The 9,606-nt window shown below is 44.4% G+C and overlaps 1 non-coding gene across 1 annotated transcript; it reads left to right on the forward strand.

The window, feature by feature from the left end:
* The first annotated feature begins 8,918 nt into the window (after window positions 1–8,918).
* Window positions 8,919–8,991, forward strand: TRNAR-CCU. The gene has a single exon. It is a non-coding gene; the product is annotated as a tRNA-Arg (tRNA).
* The last annotated feature ends 615 nt before the right edge of the window (window positions 8,992–9,606 follow it).

Consider the following 9,606-nt stretch of genomic DNA (forward strand, 5'->3'; position numbering starts at 1 on the left):
TGATTCTTTGGGGTAACAGGAATTGTGATGAGTTTGATAATGCATTTTAATTCCTGCTGATGGACACAATGTTTAATTAACAATATTTTAAATTAATATTAAATAAAATGTATTTTATTACTATTAATAATGTTTAATTAACAATAATGTACATTAGAATTATGGAATAATCCTCCCATTCCTGTTTTACGGTGCTTAGGGAAAATGAATTATTGGATATTAAGTATTTAGAATAAGATCGGACATAGAGTGAACAATAAATAAGAGCTTGTAGCATCACCATTTATTACATAAGAGGTACTACTCTTCTGTGAATGGACTCCAATAATTCTCATGACAATGCAGTGAGGGAGAGGCTGTCAGTATCCCAGTTTTAAAGATGGGGAAACAGGCATAGAGAAGTTAAATTGCTTGTTTAGGGTCACATCACCAGTAAGGGGCAGAATCTTGCTCCTCACTGTCCCATCACAGTACATGCTCATAAAGGAATGCTGGCTTATAGAAAACGAAATGGCCGGCTGAGCTTTTGGTCTTTGGGTCGCTAGGCCTCCAGGGAAGGGAATGATGAGGGTCTGGAGAGGGGGGAAAGAGGAACAGGGGCTGGCTCTGGCTCTTGTCTCTGCATCTTCTGGAGTGGAGGGAATGGAGAGGTTGGGAGTAGGGCAACCCAGGATTCACACATTCGTTGGTGGAGAACGTCCATGACAGACATGTTGCTCAATTCAGACCTGGAGTCTGACCAAGAAAAGGGTCTGAACCTATGGGGCCACTCTTAACTTCCAGGGACTTAGAACTGGATGCTTGTTTGAGATATCTGAAACAACACGCTCCCCCACACTACTTAGAGAGTAGGAAGCAAGCCTTGAGATGGTAAGTGCCTTGCCTTCTTGTGCCTCATTATGTTTCTCCTCATAAGTAACCCCAAACCTGTAGACAGAAATGCTCGCAGACAGGTGTGAGACTCTCTCCAGTCTCTGTGCCCTGTCAGGGCTCTGCCTGAGGCAGTGTTGCCCTCTTCTCTCAGACCTCCACTCTCTGAGAGGCCTGAGAACCTTCCCACTCTGACTGCAATGAGACAGTGGCGGGTGGGAGTGGGCCTGGTATAACCCGGGCAAGGCCAGCATGAAATCAGAAACTGAGCCCGGGGCAGAGCTGTCCCAAGTGATGGAGGGATTCCAGGAATCGGGGCCCAGGGGCTTGATCAGGGAACCCCCAGCTGCTGGAATTAGAGAGTAAAGTCAGGCTGAGGGTCAGAAGCAGGCAGGGACCATAGGGACAAATCCTCACCCTCTGCCTGTCCTGGGAATGATCCCAGCTGAAAGAGTACCCAGGGGCTGGGGCTGAATCATGGAGTCTTCACCTGAGACTAGGAAGGAAGCCAGCACTGCAGAGTCAGAAACATGTGAGAAGCTGTGGTCTAAAAAGGGAAGTCCAAAGGGTCACCAAAGTGAAGGGGCCAGAAGCAGCTATGGCAGCTGGGATATGGAGCCAGGAATCTGAGAACTGGGGAGGTGAGAGCAAAAATAGTAGGTCCAGGGTAAACAGGATTGGCCTGGAACAGGTGCAGCTTGTGGGCTCACTCTGGTGGGCCAGCTGGGTATGGTGGGGTATGGGTCTGCTAAATTTAAAGGGCCAGGACTCAGCCTGGGAGCCTGTTATGATAGCCAGGGCTGAGTCTGAGACAGTCTGGGCACAGTTTGCCCTGGACCTGGGGCTAGTCGACCAGGCCAAGTCACAGGGGAAGGCAGTGTTGGAGATAAGGACAAAGCCTGATGGGCCCTCAGGTGGAGGAACAAGTCTGAGCACCGGGGCCTCAGCACGGCACCACTGGTGGGGGGTGGGGGGGCCTGCCTGCTCAGGCCTGTATGAGAATGTAGGGCTGCGGGAGAGAGTGGCTGATGAGTCACAAGTCCCAGATGTGGAGCAGATGCTGTAGGCAGCTTTGGGCTTCTTGTCAGCAGATTTGACCATGCCTGGGCCAGCTGTCAGGCTCAGGCCACTGGCCCTGTTCCTAGCACAGAGAAATCCTAAGAACTTTCTTCTCTGTGAGCTTTCCCTCTTGGAAGTGTTTTGTAGCCCCACAGAACCACACTGGGTGAGCAAATGTGTTCTCAGAGCCAGGCTTCACAAGCTGATTTTATGACGCATCTAGGCAGAAGGTGAAACGCCCCAGTCATTAACTCACTTCCCCTGGTGGGTGAATTCTGCAATGAGTCGTTCATCTGAGCTGTGGAACCAGCTTCTCTAGCACACACAGACCTGTCTGTCAGTGTACATTTGGCTGCTCGGAGAAATCCCTGGCACCTCAGAGGCTGTCCCTGGTTCACCTCTGAGACCACGTGCTTTCTCTTGCAGGCGACTTCAGCTGCTTCCTGGAACGGGCCAGGACACAGGGATGATGTTCCACGGATAAGGCTGTGCTGTGCCAGGCGAGACCCAGACGCACATCTGGATGCTTAAACCCCAGCATACAATGGCAGCCAGATGGCTTCATCTGTCCTTTGAACGTGTCTGTCCTTTTAAATTCCAGCTTAACGGCCACGTGTTTTAGGCCACTTTTATCATCCCAAAATAGCGCTCTGACCATGTCTGCAAAGAAGGGCCCCTGAAGCAAACGCAGTAGGCTGGCTGCCAAGGCTGGCAGAATGAGACACAGTACTTGAAATAAATGCAGGGTGTTTGCTTACAGATTCTTCTCCACCACATCATGGATGAATCAGATGACTTCTCACCCCAGATTCTGTTTTTACCCACTTTCCTACTCAGAGGCGGGGGTGGGAGGATTTTATAAAGCTGAAAATATATCCCCAAATTATATCTTTTTTTTTTTTCTCCTGAGTTTTAATGTAGACTAGGAATTCTTTCATTCTTTTACACAGTCAGGAATTATTTTACTTTTCTAGTTTCATTCTGTTTTAATTCATACTTGTGGGAAGAACACTAAGTAGGGAGTCAAGAGACTGAGGGTCAAGTCTCTGCTCTGCTCCCAAGGAATGGATTTGGGTCAAGTCAGTTCACCTCTCTGAGTTTCAGTTTCTTCGTTGGCAAATGGGGTGCCAGTTCCCTGAGGAAGCTGGGAGCGTCCATGGGGCAGGCTGGCTTCCCCCTCGGGAGCCCTGGCGTCTGAACCCCAACGCTCCGCTTCCCAAGCCTGTTATGACATTAAGTTAGATCACGTGTGGAAACGCTTTGAAAACTAAAGTGCTACATTTCTGAGAGAGGTCATTATTCCTGTATACCATGTCCCTCCCACCCCCCCAAGAAGTGTCTCTTCTCTCCAGTTTTCTTCACACTCAACCTAGTCTTGTCAGCGGGTGGTGCTTCTTTAGGATCCCAGGCAAACCTTTTCTCTCTGGCTTCCCCAAGCTGGACCAACTCCTTAACGCCGTTCACAACACCTTTGTAGCGCCTCCCCCCCCCCCCACACCTCCTGCCTTTTTTTTCTAAAGTGCTCCATAAGTGCTTTAGGGGTACAGTGTAGTGACATTAAGTCCTTGTCAGTTGCTGCTACCATCCATCTCCAGAACTTTTTTCAGCGTTCCAAGCTTGTGTTTGGCTTATTTCACTTAGCATCTCTTTCAAGGATCATCCACGTCTGCTTCTTTTCAGAGATACAATTCCCAGAAAGTTTTAAGCAATCGGGGTTGTTTTTTTTTTTTAAACCCAACAATTTTGCCAGAACTTATTATAAATTGGGGGGAGGGAGTCTGAATGGATAGATCCACTTCTTTGTGCTGTTGTAGCTGTACAGAGTTTGTAGATGCTGTTTGTAACTGGAAAGTCATGTTTGTAAATAAGAAATAAAATACTTTGTGTATCTGTATCAATCTCAGTTGGCCAGCAGCTGAGCGAGTGTGCAATATTTGGTATGTGTTGTTGGGCAACACTCTTCTTCCCCGACTGTTTATTTGTAACTGATGACTTACCTGGGAACTGGAGGAGTCCTGAGGAAGAAGACTTAAACCCTGTCCACAAATGGGGGTCAAACATCAGTGTCACAGCTGATGGTCTGAGGGTTCTGACCAAAGCCAGTTTTTAGGAAAGGGATTTGGACCCTTTGGGGAAAATTCACTGAAAGGGAACAGGTAGGCTGGCATGATGAGCCACACCTAGCACCTGAGGGGAGCAGCCTTGAGACCTCTGAGCACCCCAGGAGGAAAGGCCACATATAAAAATTAGAAAACCATTAAACTCTGTAATACTTTGGGGTCCAATGCAAACCTGCCAAGGAAGTTATAGCAGGATGACGGGGGGGGGGCATTCTCCTCTTCCGTATGACAGTGACTGGTGACTAGAGTAGCACCGTCATGAGCATCAGTGGCTCAGGAATCTGGTGTCGGGGAGAGGGTCTCCATCCAGCTCAGCAGAGTCAGCGCAGTGACAGTGGTGGGCGTTTTAGTCACTGAGATGATGTGAAGCAAGCAGGAATCCCAGATCTCAGGCTTGTTGATGTAGAGGGCACATCAACAGCTTGGTTTGTATGGATAGAGGCCAGCAGCATGGGGAAGCCTGAGCTGACTCACGTTCAGATGTCAAGTCCCTTGGAGACTCCTGTAAAGTCCTGGAGGAGAACTTTGTAAGAGGCTGTAATTCTTGACACGCTGGATTAGAGGCCGGGCCAATGAGATTCAGCTATTAACATGACCGTGATGGTAGTCATTCCTATTGGCTGGTGTGCGTCAGCAACCTGCAGGTTATATATGTTTTGATTTACTTATTTATTATTATTTTTTAAATGTCTATTTATTTTTGTGTGAGAGACAGACAGAGTGTGAGCAGGGGTGGGGCAGAGAGAGAAGGAGACAAAGAATCTGACGCAGGCTCCAGACCTCCAGCTGTCAGCACAGAGTCCAATGCAGGGCTCAAACTCACAAACTGCGGGATCATGACCTGAGCTGAAGTTGGATGCTTAACCGACTGAGCCACCCAGGTGGCCCTATATGTTTTGATTTATTAATGACACAACTATAATGTGGTTTATTCTGATTACTAATTTGTTAATGTCATTTCATTTAAAATGTTTCAAGCAGAACTTACAAATTGCCAATACATAGGGAAGGTACACCTCTTGCTTTTGGCTTGTTTATGAAACTCAGGGACTTTGAGAATAGATGAAATCATCATTATTATAGTCTGTTTTTTGGATTTAGTCACATTTTCAGAACACAAGAACACATTGAGAAAACAGGAGGCAAGCGAGCCGTGAAGCCTATGGGATATAACTTTTCTGCGACGAAGTTTGCTAAACCAATCTCTGTTTCTGAGTGGCTGCACTATCAGCAATTTCTGTTTCTTCCAATGCGTCATTTATCATTGTTCTGGAATGCTAGGATCTGAAGGGGTGTTTGCTCAGAAATGACAAGTTTTGTTTTGTTTTGAGCCATTCTCTGTTAGTTTCCTGCAGGAACATGTTTGGGTATTTCTACATGTCATGCAGGTGGGTATTAACTACTCTTTTTTTTAATATTTATTTTTTTAAATTTACATCCGAGTTAGTTAGCATATACTGCAATAATGATATCAAGAGTAGATTCTAGCGATTCATCCTCTGCATATAACACCCAATGCTCATCCCAACAAGTGTCCTCCTTAATGCCCCTTGCCCATTTAGTCCATCCCTCCACCCCAACAACCTCTCCAGCAACCCTCAGTTTGTTCTCCATATTTAAGAGTCTGTTAGGTTTTGTCCCCCTCCCTGTTTTCATATTAGTTTTGCTTCCCTTCCCTTCCCTTCTGTTCTGTATCCTAAATTCCTCATATGAGTGAAGTCATATGATATTTGTCTTTCTCTGACTAATTTCACTTAGAATACACTCTAGTTCCATCCATGTTGTTGCAAATGGCAAGATTTCAGTCTTTTTGATTGCTGAGTAATCCTCCACTGCATTTATATACCATATCTTCTTTATTCATTCATCTGTCAATGGACATTTGGGCTCTTTCCATACTTTGGCTATTGTTGATAGTGCTGCTATAAACATTGGGGTGCGTGTGCCCCTTTGAAACAGCTCACCTGTATCCTTTGGATAAATACCTACTGGTGCAATTGCTGGATCGCAGAATAGTTCTATTTTTAATTTTTTGAGGAACTTCCATACTGTTTTCCAGAGTGGCTGTACCAGTTAGCATTCCCACTAGCAATGTAAAAGGGTTCCTCCTTCTCTGCATCCTTGCCAACATTAACTACTCTTGTTGAAATGATTCCATTCAATCCTATTCAAGTACAGGCACTGGAGGCTAGGACCTATTCAGATCCCCATCTTCCCTTTGGTAGGGCTTATGGGTGTCCTGAACCATTGTAAATAGGATTTTTCTCATTAGGTAGGTCTCTTGTGCTAAGAAAAATGTTGAGACATGGGTGGGCATTGTTGCTGTTGGACCATGCATGGCTACATGGAGGTAACTGGTGATGGGATGCCTTCACTTGGGGACAATGTCGGCAGCAGAAGGGGCTCATCAGCATAGACAAATATTGGCTAAATTCTGGGCATTGGCTGAGCTCCCACTGACAGTGCTCTCTTGGGCCCAGGTGAGGCAGTCTCTTGAGGCTGACTCTCATCTTCCAGTGGCCCCTTCAGTTCTGGAAGCTTTACTGACTTCCCTTCTCAGGCCCCTGCCCTCCCACCCATGGCAAGTACAATGTTAAGGGAATCTGGTGATCTTCATCTGTTCTCTTTTCAAGTTATTTTTAAGAACTGCTTATTACATAAATCTTCAAACATACAGAAGAGTTGAAAGAACAGAACTGTGACACTTGCATGCACTCTATCTTGAATTAAAGCAATTGTAACATTTGTCATATTTACTTATATAGAACATCTTATATATGAAATACTTCAAAGTAAATTGCAGACTTTTCCCTCCTAACACTTCAGTATTTAGTTTGCATCTCCTAAGAATAAGGATATTCTTCTACATAAAATACCATGATCACATCTAAGAAATTAATAATTGCTAATATAATCTAATTTGAATTACATATTTAATTTTCCCATTGTCCCCAATATGGATTTAAAAAAAAGTGTTTACTTATTTATTTTGAGAGAGAGTGAAAGCGTGAGCAGAGGTGGGGCAGAGAGAGAGAGAGGGAAAGAGAGAATCCCAAGCAGGCTCCATGCTGTCAGCACAGAGCCCGATGCAGGGCTTGAACTCATGAACCATGAGATCATGACCTGAGCTGAAGTTGAGTCAGACGCTTAACTGACTGAGCCACCTAGACACCCCTCCATTATGAATTTTTGAATTGATACTTCAGATCCAGGATCCAATCAGAGTTTGTGCATTGCATTTAGTTGTTATGGATTTTAATCTCTTATTCTAAAATAATCCTCCCCGTTTTTTAAAAATCACATTGACACTCGGGGAGCCAGGCCAGTTGTCATGTAGTATGTCTCACCTTCTGACTTACCTGATCACTTTCTTGTGGTGTCATTTAATTTCTTTTAACAGAGCTCTTACATTTTTTTGTAAACTGGAAATTAATTTTAATTTTTTTTCAACGTTTTTTTATTTATTTTTGGGACAGAGAGAGACAGAGCATGAACGGGCGAGGGGCAGAGAGGACAGGGAGACACAGAATCAGAAACAGGCTCCAGGCTCCGAGCCATCAGCCCAGAGCCTGACGCGGGACTCGAACTCACGGACCGTGAGATTGTGACCTGGTTGAAGTCGGATGCTTAACCGACTGCGCCACCCAGGCGCCCCTGGAAATTAATTTAAAGGCTTCCTTGTATTTGGTTAACAATTTTGGTAGGTGGCCAATTTTTTTTTTTTTTTTTTTAACGGACAGGCATCGTGCCCTATTCTCTTATAGGTTTGTCCTTTGAATTTTCAGCCATTTCTCTTTCTCCCTTTTACTGTCAAAAGGCTTAGCTTTGGCACAGTACTTTTTTTCATAAGCTATTGCTATGGAAGTATTTTATCAACCCATTTTGGAGTCTTCTCTTTGTATTTAAGCTGTGACATTCCTAATCTTCCTGTGGCGATGCACAATTGCCACTGGGAAAGAAATGGAGTACAAGACAATGGCAAAACGGAAAAAGCACCTTGATTATGTTTGAAGGCTTACTGCATCATGCCTTCAAAGAACATTGCCATCTGCTGTGAAGGATCATGTTCTGGAGGTTAGAAGTAAAGGGAAGTAGAGGTCATGCCCCCAAAAGTCTTGCTCCACAGAGCTGGAGGGACACATTCTGCAGAATCCAAGCCTCCACTCCTGATCTGTATCATGTGAAAATATGCAATTTGGGTCCTTTTCTAAAACCAGGTCCCAAGAATAAGACTTATTTTGCAGTTGCTCATATTTATTTAGCAGTGCCATCATCCTTAGCATTTTTCCTGTTGACTCAGGCCTTAGAGATTAGTAGAAGGATAAATTATCTAACTATGAAATTCATTTTGATTCTGAACAAAGTCTCATAATAATCTCTATCCTATGGCGTCTTCTCTAGTAGTCTCAGGAAATCAGTAGGGAATGGACCATTTGTTTCCATTTCGTGGAAAGAAAATCAATCTTAAACTAACTTTCTTTCTTTCTTTCTTTCTTTCTTTCTTTCTTTCTTTCTTTCTTTCTCTTTTTCAGTTCAACAAATGCATATTGAACCCATATTGTGCACCAGGAGCTGTGCATCAGAGAGCACAAAGTTAGCTTGAGCCCACGTGTTGCTTACAGTGGGAAAGAAGACACATAAACAGATACTTTCACTATAAAATTGCAGAGATAAGAAGTAGGTGTCAAGAGGTCAAAAATGAAGGGCATATCTTAGTTTTCCAGGAGGAGCTGAGGCCTGAGCAAAGACTTGAAGGGTGAGCAAAAGCCGGATGCCAAACAGTGAGAGGAGCCCTCTCAGCTTGTGCAGTGTGGTTTTCCCACCATCTGGCACATGGGAAATGTGAGTTTATCGAAGAAATCTTGGGGCGCCTGGCTGGCTCAGTTGGTAGAGCATGTGACTCCTGATCTCAGGGTTGTGAGTTTGAGCCCCGTGTTGGGTATAGAGATTACTTTAAAAGAGAGAGAGAGAGAGAGAGAGAGAGAGAGAGAGAGAGAGACAGCAAGCTCAGCAGAGGAAGTGGTCTAAGCACAAAAAAGGTGTGGGGAATATAAATAGTTCAGAATTACCAGAAGACTAATGCTTACCCTTTATGGGGTCACAGACTCCCTTGAAAAAACTAATGGAAGCCGTGACAGACATGTGGTGGGGCAAAAACACACTGTACAGTGGGAGACTCGAGGTAGACAAGCATCCCGTGGAATACTTCTGCTTTTGTTGCCCAGTCAGTTACCCCTTATTAATAGTAGTTTGCTAAAGGATCACTTACTTTTAGCAGATTCTCAGAGTGTTCTCTATTACAATTGAGTTTTCCTAAAAGCTCCCAATATCACAAGTTGGTTCTTTGGATGATTTTCTTCTTGGTGTTTCTGGCAGGCAGGAAGCAGTTATAGCCTGAGAGGTTCTTCTGTGCTCATAACTTTTATATTTTCTTTGGAATTTGGAGGTTTCTTCTACTCCCAAAGAACCTAAAAGTGAATTCAATGAATACGTCTTATTGTTTGAGAAAACTCTATTTACTCCTTTCTTACTGTCCTTATGAATTCCAAAACAACAG

This window comes from Lynx canadensis, chromosome D1 (genome assembly GCF_007474595.2).
Source record: "Lynx canadensis isolate LIC74 chromosome D1, mLynCan4.pri.v2, whole genome shotgun sequence".
In the NCBI taxonomy this organism is placed as follows: Eukaryota; Metazoa; Chordata; class Mammalia; order Carnivora; family Felidae; genus Lynx; species Lynx canadensis.